The sequence below is a fragment of the Henckelia pumila genome, chromosome 3 (genome assembly GCF_033568475.1).
Source record: "Henckelia pumila isolate YLH828 chromosome 3, ASM3356847v2, whole genome shotgun sequence".
In the NCBI taxonomy this organism is placed as follows: Eukaryota; Viridiplantae; Streptophyta; class Magnoliopsida; order Lamiales; family Gesneriaceae; genus Henckelia; species Henckelia pumila.
Genome location: NC_133122.1, coordinates 60099816 through 60116761, shown reverse-complemented (window position 1 = coordinate 60116761; position 16946 = coordinate 60099816). Strand labels below are relative to the sequence as shown.

Genomic DNA, 16946 nt, shown 5'->3' with positions numbered 1-16946 from the left:
TGTGGTGGCTAATATGCGCCGGTTGACTTCGGAATCCATGTCGAACTCTCCACCGTCGGCCATGCACTCAGCTATCGATCCTCGGCAGGTCTCAGGCTTGCTCATGGGTATCCAGCTGAATTCGCTGCCGCCTTCTGCGGATTGGAGAATGATCGCCGCCAGCAGCACGGTGGAGAGGAGGAGGGGGAGAAGCGGAGATCGCGCCATTGATTTTTTCCTTCTAAATATTAACAAAGAGCTTTTCTTTGTTTAATTACTTGGGAAACCAACCAATCTGGCTGTGGAAGCTCAATTTAAGTAGTTTGGAGTTCATAAATTGACCCCAGTATTCTCGTCATTCACAAAAATACCCTTCCGCGCTTTTCATTTTAATATTTTCTTTTATTTTTATTGCGCGATTTTCGTACCCTTTTTTTTAAAAAAAAAACACACACACACAGATATATATGTATACACACACAAACTATTAAATAAATAAATCAGTATGAGCATTGTTGCCGTAAATATTTTATTATTATTATTGAATTTACAATTTTTTTGTTGATAAAAGTAAACTGTTTTATGAAATTATTGTTTCTATTAATTTATTTATTATTATTCATTTTTGAACTTTTTTTGTTAAAAAAAACAGAATGTATTCCACCAACTGAAAACCAATGTGGAATATAGGTCGCATGCAACTTATAAATATTCAAGAGAAATGGTTGAAAATCGTATATGAGATGAGAGTTTCACAAATCCAAAGCTAATATATTGACTAATTTTTTCTTTAATATAAAAGTTAAAATAAATAATGAATGTATTATTTTCATTTTTCATGGTCGGCTACTCGGCTTATCCAAAAATATGAAGGAAAAAAAAAACATCTCACTGCCACAAATAATGCAACTTAGGGAAAATAGATAGATGATTTCTTTTTCCTTTCTTTTTAAAAGTAAAGCATCTACAGACTACAGCTAATGAATGTAGAGAGATTCTAAATTTTGGAGATTTCAAGTATGAAGTATCCCAATAAGGTGTATGTTGGGAAGTTGACCATTAAAGAAAATATATTATATTATTCTTTTGATTGGAAGTTGGAAGTCCCTTTAATATTTTATATTGAATGCATTGATCTTCTCAATAGAGAATTTTGTTTCGCTTGATGTAAAGTTGGAAACCATAAAGTTTGACATGGTAATGCTATTAAACAACAAAATATTTTTTCAGCAGCCACAACAAGTTGTTTGTTTGGTTTAAAAATTCTTGGACCCAATTATTATAAGAATTACATATAAACCTACTTCAACCATTAACCTAGCTAGCTATAAAGTGTCAATAAGATATTCTCACAAAGTGATGAGTATGTCTCTTGTTTAGTAATCTTATTGATCTATATTGATGAGACGAGTCGACTTCAATTCATATTTGTAGGAAAAAAGTAATATTTTTGACATGTATATAAAAAAATTATTTCAAGTATTTATATATCTACAACCTCTAGCAAAGCATTAGAGAACACAATTAGCTAATTTTCCGGCTCGAATAAAGAATTTCGGAAAAAAACACGATGAGGATGACGACAACGATGTCGTGTACACAATATTACATATTATAAAATGGCTTGGCAGCAGGCTGTTGGTCATATCCTTGTACCGATTCAAACGCGTCCTCATTGGTGTCGAGAAGTTGGATCCCTCAATTCACCAATCTTTCTTTACCTACCATGGAAAACGATACATTATGTCATATAATATATAATATTTATCTTTTATTTTGGTTCATAAATTGATATTTGATCTTAGAATATAATCACCTTTTGACATATTCAAGTGTATTAGGTGGTGCTGAGCTTGATTCTTAGATCTATTCTCAATTATAAAACATAATCAGAGTTTTGTGACAGTTTTAAAAAAAATGTCATGAATGTAATATGAAGATTTGTAATATGATATTATAATTATGCTTAATGTGAAATAAATAAATAATAAGTTTTTTTTAAAACTTGAGATATTTGATACCTGATCTTGATATGTCTTGTGTTTTAGAACATTATGTAAAAAGTTCGCGTTTTTTTTTTAATCTTTTATTTATCTATAAAAATAAGCTATACTGGGCCTTAATGGGCTAAATCTTGCCACCATGTGAATATATGGGCTTCATTTGCGCCCATTTATACTGAAAATTGGTTTCTGAAATATTCGTTGAATTCCCCCACTCGGTCCAAATTCCCAAATCAGCCTAATCCCTCGACTCTTTTTTCTTCTTCATGTGCCAAGAACTGCATCTCCATATCTCCAGTGTTATTTTTTTTATAAATATTTTGGATTTATATGATTTATATATTATTTTTGACGTCCTTTGAGGTATCGATAGATTTGGAACCAGTATTAAATCCTACGGTGACTAAGATGAGATGATTTCCAAGTTATTTTTCATCTGATTTGTCTTAGCCTTAGTCTAGCGCCTAGCTACTAGACTCAATGACTCATTGTGAACTTATACAAACATGATATCATCTTGAAAACGTGGTCGAAATAATAAGTAATAGTGTGAGATTCTTGCAATTTTAGAGTTAAATTTAATGGACTAATTTCCACAAGTACACCTTCAACAATCAATTTCACATTCTTTAATTTCAATAAGAGAAATTAATTTTGGTTTAACTCACTGAATCGCGAATATTATTTAGTACATATAACAAGCTTGTCTACACTCGACTAGTAGTCGAGTCAAATAGTACTTTAGAATAGGTAAGGATATTGTAATGAACTGGGCTGGCTCAGTTCATTCTTGAACTCATGATTTTCTGGTATCAGGATTGAGGGAACATTGCATTTATGACCTGGAGTGTAAGGTTCGAATCCTGGGGAGGGCAAAAACCCACCACCAGGGAGAGAAGATCATGAGTTCAAGAATGAACTGGGCCAACCCAATTCATTACATAAAAGGGCGCCCTTTTTTGTAATGAACTGGGCTTGCCCAGTTTATTACAGATATATTGTTTAAAAATCTCATCATATAGATATATATACATATATATATTTATGTATTCAATCTTTCAATAGCTTTGTATTTCAATCTTTAAAGTTTATCAATAAAATTATTCTTCGATCAATCCATCTGTCTACTCCTACATACCAAATGGCGGAACCAAGTAGAAGCTCACCCGGGCTTTAGCCCAGGTGGGCCCGAATTATTTTTTAATTTTGTATATAAAATTTTGAATAATTTTTGTTTAATTTGATGTTAGCCCGGGTAGTCCAATTCAAAATATTAAAAGATACGAGAGCTTAAAATTTTAGCTCGGGTAAATTAAAAATCTTGGGTCCGCCATTGTACATACTTACAATCATGCCTTTCCGTCGCTTCCATGTGCATATATTAAGACATATATATTACAAATAAATTAAAGGGTGTAAAAATATAAACATTATTGTTAATTGAATGAAATTTAAGGTTCGTTTGTGGATAAGGTCGATAGGTCATCAAAGGAGTACTTTGTGTGAAGTACAATTTGGTTGATTATTAGATACGATAAAAAAATATATTATATTATATTATATGATGTATACGGATCGGAGAATAAAGTTGCATAGAATAGTGGAGGACAACATAATATAGGAAAGGGCACGCGATGTGATACATTGCAAAACGAGAAAGCAATTAAAGACATTATGTGTGGAGTGGAAAAAAAGATGTCTTTATGCACTAATTTTACTCTGTCTGCCTACAATTATCTCAAGGTTAGAAAATCAGACCCTTTGCCAATACTTGTTGTCTAGCACTAACAATTTAAAGCAACCATTCCATTGCAAAACCAATCATTTTATACATTCTTATTATACATCTAAAAACAAAATTTTTATCTTATAATATTATTTTTACAAGAGAGCTCATACGTACAATGCTTATACATTCAAGATTTTTTTAGACGAAAACGCTTAAAGATTCAAGATTCAAACATAATTTTTTAGAGTTGTTAGCACTTGGATCAGATTTTTTTTTTTGTTTTTTGTTTTTAAAAACGCGAAAACATGTACATGGCCTCGATCGTCTTCCATCGACTGAAAAAGGGAAGAATATTTGTGGAGGATGCGGCGGGCAACAACCTTATTGGATCATGTCACGTATGAAAAGGAGATGCCTTTCTTTTTTTGGGGGAAAAACAAAAGAACGTATGATTTTGTGCTTTCACGTTGGATTTGGTTGAGAAGTTTCTCTCAAGAATTTGTTGAGGTAATACATATAAAGATAAGAAGATAAATGGTGCTTGTTCGAGTGAATAAAAGATAACCGCTATAATCTTTTAAATCGTATAAGCTAGTGTCCAAACGTTACGTACCACTCTCCTACTAGGGCTCCCAACAGATTTTATATTAATTACTAATCTATTATACATGATATGATATGATATGACCTGTCTGCTTCAAAAATATATTTGTTCTTCGGTGCAATCTCGATCCGGGATATAATATCTTTTCCAAGCACATAAAAATACCACCAAACATTACCTAAATTAACTTGTAAAAGATAAATGTGCATTGGTGCATGGTTTGCCCCCACAATGATCGCTACGGAAAGGCAAAGATATCTTGCTCCAAAATACATTTTTCTGGTGCATACACATTTACAGCTTGTTTATTAAAAAAGTAGTTGAGCATATTGTTGTGTGTAATAATTATCCATGTTCGGTAAATCGATCGAACAATGACACTTGACTTATATTGTGCGGTTTAAAAGATTTGAATTGCATTATATATTATGATAAAGCGGCAAACGCTCGGTCCTAAAATGAGGTCTAAGTGTTTCAATCAGATAAAAGAGTTTGAATTCTGTTTCAAGTGGCTCACACGTCAATCACACCAAGTACGTACGAGCATGGCAAGCTAGAACTGATACCTAAAGCAAACAAGATTTTATCCTTGTCTGCATGTTTCTTCTACATGCATGCACCTGTTTTTCTAATATCTCTTAAAAAGGACGAATTTAATTGTGTATTGTCTATCTTGTCCTTAGGTTTATTTATTGCTTTAAATTAGTTTTCATTTATTGTGTATTATATTGACAATGATGTCCTTTAATTGATTGTTTTTACTTTTGGCAAACTCATTGTTTCAATTTTAAAAATTATCTTATCTAATATATCTTAAAAATTGAGAGTTCAATTGTGTTTTGTCTATTTGTCCTTAGGTTTATTTATTGATTTAAATTAGTTTTCATTTTTGTGTGTTATATTGACAATGATGTCCTTTAATTGATTGTTTTTACTTTAATTTTCAAATATTGTTATCGAAGTTAGTTTGTCGTGTATTAATATTTCTCAAAATATAAAAAAAAATAGATAAAATTAATTTTAATATTTATTATATTAAAAAAATTATTTTATTAATTACAGGAGGATGTATTATTAAATATAAAATTATAAAAATCTTTTCTAATACTAAATTTTAAGAATTTTTTTCTTTTATTCCAAAGTTTAATAAAATTTTGTTAATAAAATATTTTAAAATTCCAATATTATATAGTAAAATATTGTGACGATATTTTAAAATATTAAAATTTTTGAAAAAGTTTAGTTGTTGAAAATTGAAATATAAAACAAAATTTTTGTAAGTGAAATTTTTTAAAGGCAATATTTTATTATTTAAGAAATGATATTATAAAATAAATTTTGTTTAATATTAAGTTAAGTAAGAAATGTGGAGTGTTATTGACATTTTTTGGAGTATAATAACACATACCTTTGATTTATTGTGTGTGTTAAATTTTTATTTATCTAATATGTCTTAAAAAGAAAGAGTTTAATTGTGTATTGTCTATATTGTTCTTGGGTTTATTATATTGCTTTAAATTAGTCTTCAATTTGCATTTGATTTATAGGGTGTGTTATATTTTTATTGAAGTGTTTAATTTATTTTCTCCAAATGGTGAAAATGGATGAAGAATGAAGAATTTGTTGGATAGTAAAACGTGGATGTATTTGTTATGACTAATCTTTTATTCTCAAGATTATGCGTTATATATATTAATTTTTTAATATATCTTATAAAAAAAGAGTTTAATTGTGTATTTCTATATTGTCATTGAATTTAATTTATTTTTTTAAATTAATCTTTTAATATATCTTAAAATTAGAGAGTTTAATTTTGTATTGTTACTATTGTCTATATTCTCCTTGGGTTTATTTTATTTTTTAAATTAGTCTTCGATTTGCATTTGATTTATTGTGTGTGTTAAATTTTTATTTAAGTGTTTAATTTATTCTCTCCAAATGGTGAAAATGAACGACATCAACATATTTTGAGGTTCAAGAATGGAGAATTTTTTACAATAAAATGTCGACGTATTTGTTATGACTAATCTTTTATTCTCAATAAATGTGTTATATTTAGTAATTTTCTAATATATATCTTAAAAAAAATAGTTTAATTGTGTATTATCGATATTGTCCTTGAGTTTAATTGATTGTCTTAAATTAATATTCAATTTGTATTTGATTTATTGTACATGTGTGTTAAATTTTTGTTCAAATGTTTAATTTGTTTCCTCCAATCTATCTAATCTAATCTAATATCTAATATATTTTTTTTAAAAAAAATTTAATTGTATATTGTCTATATTATCCTTGAGTTTATTTTATTGCTTTAAATTAGTCTTCAATTTGCATTTGATTTATTGTGTGTGTTAAATTTTTATTTAAGTGTTTAATTTGTTTTTTTTCAAATGGAGAAAATAGATGAAATCAACATATTTCGAGTTTCAAGAATGGAGATTTTGTTGTACAACGAAACGTCGACGTATTTGTTATTACTAATATTTTATTCTCAATATTATGTGTTATATATAATAATTTTAGAATATATTTTAAAAAGGAAAAGTTTAATTGTGTATTATTTATATTGTCATTGAGTGTAATTTATTTCTTTAAATTAGTTTTTATTTTGCATTTGATTTATTGTGTATGTTAAATTTTTGTTTAGTGTTTAATTTATTTCTCCAAATGACGAAAATGGATGATGTCAACATATTTCGAGGTTCAAAAATGGAGAATTTGTTGGACAGTAAAACATCGACGTATTTGTTATGACTAATCTTTTATTTTCAATATTATGTGTTATATAATAATTTTTAATTTGTGTTAAATTAAGTTTTTGTTTTGTTTTTCGTGTTTATGGTTGATATTCTCATTTATAATATGTGTTTTTATACTTGTATCTTTTTTTTTTCAGTTTTTCAAAGAAATTACATCAAAATGGTCTATAAATCAGGGATCCTGGTATTTAGATTTTAATATTCAGATTTTTCAAAGATAAAATATATTTTGGTTCACATATACATATATATATATATATATATTTGAAAACTAAATATATTTTATGTCTCTTTAACTTCTTATAAACTCTATCTTAAAATATCGTATATCACGTGCAACGCACGTTAAACTTACTAATGCAATAAAAAAAGTGAGTTAATTAATTTGTAACTAACATATTGCATTTGATCAGATATGCAAGCTAGCTTAAGTATTTCCCAGGTGGGAAGATCAATAAATTTCTCATTGCGTGTAAGGACCCGATATTAATATATTAATTAATTTGTGTGTTAAAAATATGTATTTATAAATATCGGTTTATAGACGATATTAAAATGAATATGTTATTAATAGAGCACACAGGAGTTGAAATAACTCGAACCGGGTCAAGTTTGAACCCCGAATGAATAAAATAAGACACACATTAAAGCAATACATATCTAATTAAATAGATATGGATATATATATTCAGACTGTTTCTCTCTACTCCATCCGCCTGCATCGCGTCTCGCGTCTTCTTCTTCATTTCTTTTGTTTCTTTTCTTCAAATTTTCCTATCGCTTCAAATCTCCATATCTCCTTCGTTTTTGGCCGGATTTCAAAAGTAAATATAGTTCTGGAATCCTCTCGACGAGAGCTATCTTTCGGTACCTATATTTCATATTTTTATTGAGATTTCCGGAAACCCATCGCACCATCCGCCGTCGTTCGCCGCCGTTTGCCACCGCCGATCGTCGCCGGAGTTTAGGGGTAGGTTGTGTTAGTTGGTTAGACCTTTAATTCCAAGCTTTGAGGTTATTTTCAGTAGTTAGGGTTTCGAATTTTGGGAATTTTGATTCGATAATTGATATTTGATTTATTATTGGTTGTATGTATTATATCGGACTCGATTGGAGGTATTGGCTATTTTTCAAAAATTATTGGAGCATTATTTCGAATTTCCAGATTTATTTTATTGGGAATTTCGAATTTTAGAAGTCTTGAAATCAAGTTTTAGATGTTTTGATGTGTTAGAATTGATATATATAATATTCAAAAATTTTGGGAATTTTTTGGAAATATTCAGAATCTGAATATGTTGATATTTCGACTTTTAGAGTCATTTATCGAGATTTAGACATGGATAGGATGACTGAATATGAAATATGAATATTTGGAACTGTTAGTTTGATTTTTAAACTTAGTTCCGATAATTGTCAGATTTGTAAACGAAAATAGGAATTGATGTGAAATAAATGGTTTTTCACAGGATTGGAGTATTCGAATATTACTTGAGATATTTCTGTGGTAATTAAGTATTGGTTGAGGTACGTATGAGCTGTTTATATTACGACGCCTATAATGGCATGTAATGATATTAAGTATTTTGTAATGAGTGATAACGTGTTTTATGTGCTTATGTGGATTATATGATTGCATTCACTCATTTTACTAATTTTTCATAGCACGTTGAGCCTTGACTCCTTTGATTGCTATTGATATTGATCTCTTGAGATGTATTGAGTCATCGATGGAGCGAGTGACATTATTTATTGCACTCCTGAGTTAGCACGAGACCGAGCGGGTAGCAACCGTGCTCTCGATGCTACGTACGACACTCCTGATGACAGCATGAGGCTGGACGGGTCGCTCCTGTCACCCTCCGATGCTACGTGTATGGATTAGCAGTGATGATTCGAGGTCTGCTGCGTTCCTGGCACGGGTGGCCACTGAGTTTATTGTGATACGATTATTTGGACTCCTTTTGGTATCCCTTATTTCATTGATACCTGTCACGCATTACATTGCATTTCATTGCATTGTACTTGATTTTATTCATGTCAGATATATTTGTCGTAATTTTTATAGTTCGTCGTACTGGGGTCCGACCCCTGTTTTCTTTTTATGATGTGGTTGTTTGTGATTCCATAGCAGGTTATCCAGGGGGATTTGACGCATCTGGTGGAGCGTCATCTAGTGGTACCCAGTGAGGCGAGCGTGGAGTCGAGTTCCTAGATATATGTATATATATCAGTTTAGCGAGTTTTATATTTGCCGGGGTGATGCCCTGTGTATCTGTATAAATAGTTTTGGACCTTGTTTTGAATTGTTATTTGTGTGATCGAGTCTTGCCGGCTCTGCATGTGTTTAGTCCTGGCCAGTGCGGCTATAGGTTTGTAAATTGGAGTTGTGACTCTATTTTCGAGTATATATTGCTGGTTGTGTTGTACAGGTTTTTGGGATGTCCTATTTACGAATAGGTCATGCCGAAATTTCTGTAGGCCCAAACGCAAATTTTTAACTCGTTTTCGCTGTTTACATTAATTAATCCTGGTTGTTTGATCATTAAATATTAAATCAGGACACGGGCCCTTTCATTTGGTATCAGAGCGTATACTGGGATATGCTCGAATTAGAGTCTAGGACACTCGAGTTTAGACACTAACAAAATGGTTGCGTATGTGTGTGACTACTTGTTCTTACGTGACGTACTTGTGGTGTTTATTTTTGAACGTATTTGTTAGAACCAGTAGTTCTTGGCTTTAGAATTAGTTTATGAATTCTATTAGAACTCTGAGTTCCTATCATAGTTTTCTGTTTGTTAAGATATTTTTGCCTGTATTTAAATCCTTGTGTCTTGTAGAATGGCACCAGGAGGAAGAGGTAGAAAAGGGAAGGAAGTTGTAGAAGAGTCTGCAGCGGAAAATGTTAGAAATCTTGATGATATTGTCAGGGAAAGACGTGGTCGACCAGCTGTTCAGCCTCCGAAAGATGTGGAATTAGAGGTGGAACAACAACCACGGGTAAATCCTGACAAAGGAAAAGCGATTCAGGCTGAGGCTGATCCAGTAGCCCAATTGACTGAGAAAATGGGAGGAATACGATTAATAATTTCTCAATTTCAGGAGTTGCGTCCGCAAAAGTTCTTTGGCAATGAAGGAAGTGAGAAAGCTGCTAGTTGGTTGAAAAGTCTCAACAATATGTTTAATGGATTAGAATATCCTGATGACATTCGACTGAAGTTAGTTCCTTTTCAGCTGAAAGACCGAGCGCAACTGTGGTGGGAAACGACAGCAGAAACACTTTCTGATTCTGGTGAAAAGATCACATGGGAAGTATTTTGTAAGCAGTTTGCACAAGAATATGCACCACCATCATAATATTCTGCTAAAGAAGATGAATTTAATCTGTTGGTGCAAGGCAATAAATCTGTTGCTGAATATGCTTCTCAATTTTCTGCTCTTTTGCCTTATGTCCCACATGTTGCAAAGAATGATCGATCAAAGCTTTCACATTTTCTGAAGGGGCTTACACGAACGATCCATACGTTGGTAACTACTGGAACTCCATCGACTTATATGAAAGCGGTAGAAAAGGCAAAGAAAATTGAAGCAAGTCTACTCAGGGGTGAACCACAATCAATCCCAGCATCTGTTCCTCAAGGAGCTGGAAGCAGTTCACAGACACCAATGGGTTTACCTTCATATCAGCCTACGCAATCTTCTCAGCAAGCGAAAAGGCCTTGGTTTAAAGCTAGAGGGAAGCCATTTAAAAAGAAACCACAGTCTAGTTCCTCCAATTCCAGTGGTAGTCGTGGTCGAAGTTCAGTTGGATCGTCTGGGAGAGTGTACTGTGACAGATGTGGTGGTAATCATTTGAGTGCACATTGTACAGGATTTCCAGGAACTTGTTATACTTGTGGGCAGGCTGGACATTCGTCTCGAGTATGTCCAAATGCTGGAAGACAGCAATTTCAGCCACAACAGTTTGGCCAGTTTTCTGGACGACCATCATTCAGACCATATGCTCCTGTACCACAGTTTGCTCCTACACAGCCTTATATTCCAGTACAGTCCACTCAGCAGCCTAGGTATCCATCTCCTCAGAGTCAGCAGCGTTTTCCAGGTCCACAGCAGGCTCAAGTCCATGCTATGACTCAAGATCAGGCACAAGATGCACCTGGGGGAGTTATTGCAGGTATTTGTTATATTTTTTAGTATCCTGCACGTATCTTGATAGACACAGGAGCATCTCATTCATTTTTATCTGTTACATTTGCTGATGAGCATGAGATTGCTTTTACTCCGTTATTGGATGCTGTGTCTGTTGCTACTCCTGCTGGTGTTTTCTTGATGTCTAATGAGATAGTTTTGAATTGTGTGATTAGATTTGAGGATAAGATAATGATAACCAATCTAATCAAACTAGCTATGTCTGATTTTGACTGTATCTTGGGTATGGATACACTGATGAATTATAGAGCTACGGTTGATTGTTTCCATGGCATTGTGAGATTTAGACCGTATTATGGCAATAAGTGGAATTTTTATGGTAGTGATTCACAATCTCGCATTCCATTAGTATCGGCAATGGAAATGTTTAGATTATTGTCGATAGGAAATGAAGGATTTATGATTTATGCTCTTGATGCGATGAAGGAAGAGAAATTGAAAGTTTCAGATATTCCTGTCGTTAAGGATTTTCCTGATGTATTTCCTGATGAGATTCCGGGTTTTCCGCCTCAAAGGGAAATAGATCTTAGCATTGAATTAATGCCAGGGACAAGTCCTATTTTCCGAGCTCCATATCGATTAGCTCCAGCAGAATTGAAAGAACTCAAGACGCAATTGCAAGATTTGCTGGAAAAAGGTTATATTAGACCAAGTGTATCACCTTGGGGTGCTCCAGTCTTGTTTGTGAAGAAGAAAGACGGAACGATGAGAATGTGCATCGATTATCGGCAATTGAATCAGGCTACTGTGAAGAATAAGTATCCTCTGCCACGAATTGATGACTTGTTTGATCAGTTGCAGGGTACATCTGTATATTCTAAAATTGATCTTCGTTTTGGATATCATCAACTTCGAGTTCGAGAGGAAGATGTTTCCAAGACAGCATTTCGAACGCGTTACGGACATTATGAATTCTTAGTTGTGCCTTTCAGGTTGACTAATGCTCCAGCGGTTTTTATGGATTTAATGAATCGTGTGTTTCGGGAGTTTATAGATCGATTTGTTATCGTTTTCATTGATGACATTTTGATTTATTCTAAGTCAAGGAAGGAGCATAAAGAACATTTAACATTAGTTCTTCAGACACTCAGAACATCACAATTATATGCTAAGTTTTCGAAGTGTGAATTTTGGCTGGACAGAGTATTATTTCTAGGACATGTGATATCAGCACAAGGAGTATCTGTCGATCCTAGTAAAATTGAAGTTGTTCTTAATTGGTCTCGACCAACCAATGTCTCTGAGATTCGTAGTTTTTTGGGTTTGGCTGGATATTATAGGCGTTTCATCAAGGGATTTTTCGAAATAGCTAGGCCTATGACTATATTGACACAAAAAGATCGACGTTTTGTGTGGACTGAGGAATGTGAAGCTAGTTTTCAGACTTTGAAAGAGAAATTAACTACGGCTCCAGTACTCGCATTACCTTCAGGCTCAGGTGGATTTGTTGTCTGTACAGATGCTTCTTTGAATGGACTGGGTTGTGTTTTGATGCAAAATGGACGCGTGATTGCGTATGCATCTCGTCAATTGAAACCACATGAGACTCGTTATCCAGTTCATGATTTAGAATTGGCTGCCATTGTGCATGCATTGAAAATATGGCATCATTATCTGTACGGTGAGCAGTTTGTGATTTATTCCGATCATAAGAGTCTGAAATATTTATTCACACAGTCTGATTTGAATATGAGACAACGTCGATGGTTGGAATTACTTAAGGATTTTGACTGTGATATTCAATACCAGCCAGGAAACGTGAATCAAGTTGCAGATGCTTTGAGCAGAAAAGTTCATACTAAGATGTTGGCATCTTTAACTATTTCTAAAGTTCATGAGCATTTGAGAACTTCAGGATGGACTTATCGAGCTAAAGGTAATCATTTCATAGTTTCATCTATTCAAGTTGAACCACGAATAATTTCAAAAATCAAAGCAGCACAAAAGACTGATCCATATATTCATCATTTGAAAGAATTAACTCCAGCTGGTCAGTCAGGGAAATTTCTTGTTACTTCTGATGGATGTTTGCGTTATAATGGTAGACTTGTGGTTCCGAATTTGATAGATTTGAAAGACGATATACTACGAGAAACTCATTGTAGTCGACATAGTGTACATCCTGGAATTAGAAAGATGTATCATATCTTGAAAGCCCATTACTGGTGGGAAGGTATGAAGAATGATATTTCTGATTTTGTGGCTAAGTGTTTGACGTGTCAACAAGTTAAAGCTGAAAGAATGAGACCAGGTGGTATGTTACTTAGTCTTGAAGTACCACAGTGGAATTGGGAACACATTACTATGGATTTCGTGACACACCTACCTCGATCTAATCGTGGTTGTGATGTCATTTGGGTTATTGTGGATAGATTGTCTAAATCTGCCCATTTTATTCCATATGATCGTACGTGGACATATACGAAAATGGAAAAAATGTACATTGATCAGATAGTGCGATTGCATGGTGTGCCAGTTACTATAGTATCAGACCGTGATCCCAGATTTACTTCTAAGTTTTGGTCTAGTTTTCAATCAGCTTTGGGTTCTAAATTTGCCATGAGTACTGCCTATCATCCACAGACAGATAGTCAATCTGAAAGGACTATTCAGACACTTGAAGATTTATTACGAGCTGTTGTGATGGATTTTAGTGGTGGTTGGCAAGAATCTTTAGCTCTGGTGGAATTCTCTTACAATAATAGTTATCAAGTATCTATCGGGATGACACCATTTGAAGTCTTGTATGGCAGAAAATGTAGATCTCCGATCTGTTGGGAAGAAGTAGGAGAACGACAGTTGTCAGGACCAGAGTTTATTCAAGAGATGAAAGAAAAAGTTGAACTGATCAGGAAAAGAATGAAAGCAGCCCAGGATCGTCAAGCCAGCTATGCTAATAAAACAGACGTAGACCATTAGAATTTCAGGTTGGCGATTTTGTTTTCTTGAAAGTATCACCATTTCGTGGTACTATGAGATTTGGGCGTAAAGGAAAATTAGCTCCTCGTTATATCGGTCCATACGAGATTGTTGAGAAGATTGGTATTTTAGCGTATCGTTTGAACTTGCCGCAGAGTTTGTCTGCGATACATGATGTATTTCACGTATCTATGCTGCGGAAGTATGAACCAGATCCTTCTCATATCTTGAGGGCTGATGATGTGGAGTTGGATAGTTCCCTTAGCTATGTTGAGTATCCAGTGCAGATTCTTGATCGTAAAGAAAAGCAACTGAGGAACAAGACGATTCCTTTGGTTATGGTGGAATGGAGTAGACATGGGAGAGAAGAAGCTACATGGGAATTGGAGTCTCGAATGCGTCAAGAATGGCCTCATTTGTTTGACAATGTCATGAATTATGCCATGTACTCTGATTTCCCTATGTACTATCAGTGATAGATGCTTGACTATGTGTATAAGTTTGATGTGTGTTTGATTTCGAGGACGAAATCTTGTTTTAATAGGGGGAGAAATGTAAGGACCCGATATTAATATATTAATTAATTTGTGTGTTAAAAATATATATTTATAAATATCGGTTTATAGACGATATTAAAATGGATATGTTATTAATAGAGCACACAGGAGTTGAAATAACTCGAACCGGGTCAAGTTTGAACCCCGAATGAATAAAATAAGACACACATTAAAGAAATACATATCTAATTAAATAGATATGGATATATATATTCAGACTGTTTCTCTCTCCTCCATCCGCCTGCATCGCGTCTCGCGTCTTCTTCTTCATTTCTTTTGTTTCTTTTCTTCAAATTTTCCTATCGCTTCAAATCTCCATATCTCCTTTGTTTTTGGCCGGATTTCAAAAGTAAATATAGTTCTGGAATCCTCTCGACGAGACCTATCTTTCGGTACCTATATTTCATATTTTTATTGAGATTTCCGGAAACCCGTCGCACCAGCCGCCGCCGTTCGCCGCCGTTTGCCACCGCCGATCGTCGCCGGAGTTTAGGGGTAGGTTGTGTTAGTTGGTTAGACCTTTAATTCCAAGCTTTGAGGTTATTTTCAGTAGTTAGGGTTTCGAATTTTGGGAATTTTGATTCGATAATTGATATTTGATTTATTATTGGTTGTAGGTATTATATCGGACTCGATTGGAGGTATTGGCTATTTTTCAAAAATTATTGGAGCATTATTTCGAATTTCCAGATTTATTTTATTGGGAATTTCGAATTTTAGAAGTCTTGAAATCAAGTTTTAGATGTTTTGATGTGTTAGAATTGATATATATAATATTCAAAAATTTTGGGAATTTTTTGGAAATATTCAGAATCTGAATATGTTGATATTTCGACTTTTAGAGTCATTTATCGAGATTTAGACATGGATAGGATGACTGAATATGAAATATGAATATTTGGAACTGTTAGTTTGATTTTTAAACTTAGTTTCGATAATTGTCAGATTTGTAAACGAAAATAGGAATTGATGTGAAATAAATGGTTTTTCACAGGATTGGAGTATTCGAATATTACTTGAGATATTTCTGTGGTAATTAAGTATTGGTTGAGGTACGTATGAGCTGTTTATATTACGACGCCTATAATGGCATGTAATGATATTAAGTATTTTGTAATGAGTGATAACGTGTTTTATGTGCTTATGTGGATTATATGATTGCATTCACTCATTTTACTAATTTTTCATAGCACGTTGAGCCTTGACTCCTTTGATTGCTATTGATATTGATCTCTTGAGATGTATTGAGTCATCGATGGAGCGAGTGACATTATTTATTGCACTCCTGAGGTAGCACGAGACCGAGCGGGTAGCAACCGTGCTCTCGATGCTACGTACGACACTCCTGATGACAGCATGAGGCTGGACGGGTCGCTCCTGTCACCCTCCGATGCTACGTGTATGGATTAGCAGTGATGATTCGAGGTCTGCTGCGTTCCTGGCACGGGTGGCCACTGAGTTTATTGTGATACGATTATTTGGACTCCTTTTGGTATCCCTTATTTCATTGATACCTGTCACGCATTACATTGCATTTCATTGCATTGTACTTGATTTTATTCATGTCAGATATATTTGTCGTAATTTTTATAGTTCGTCGTACTGGGGTCCGACCCCTGTTTTCTTTTTATGTTGTGGTTGTTTGTGATTCCATAGCAGGTTATCCAGGGGGATGTGATGCATCTGGTGGAGCGTCATCTAGTGGTACCCAGTGAGGCGAGCGTGGAGTCGGGTTCCCAGATATATGTATATATATCAGTTTAGCGAGTTTTATATTTGTCGGGGTGATGCCCTGTGTATCTGTATAAATAGTTTTGGACCTTGTTTTGAATTGTTATTTGTGTGATCGAGCCTTGCCGGCTCTGCATGTGTTTAGTCCTGGCCAGTGCGGCTATAGGTTTGTAAATTGGAGTTGTGACTCTATTTTCGAGTATATATTGCTGGTTGTGTTGTACAGGTTTTTGGGATGTCCTATTTACGAATAGGTCATTCCGAAATTTCTGTAGGCCCAAACGCAAATTTTTAACTCGTTTTCGCTGTTTACATTAATTAATCTTGGTTGTTTGATCATTAAATATTAAATCAGGACACGGGCCCTTTCATTGCGTAACATAGAATTAAAGCTCGCATGTATCTCCATGGCATGCTAAAACTTGGCTCAACTCTATTGTATCTCACCTTTAT

At 33.8% G+C, this 16946-nt stretch overlaps 1 long non-coding RNA gene across 1 annotated transcript; it reads left to right on the top strand.

Moving 5' to 3' along the window:
• The first annotated feature begins 15010 nt into the window (after positions 1 to 15010).
• LOC140893603 (uncharacterized) lies at positions 15011 to 16324 on the top strand. Its single transcript, XR_012153215.1, has 3 exons — positions 15011 to 15257; positions 15380 to 15403; positions 15757 to 16324. It is a non-coding gene; the product is annotated as an uncharacterized lncRNA (long non-coding RNA).
• The last annotated feature ends 622 nt before the right edge of the window (positions 16325 to 16946 follow it).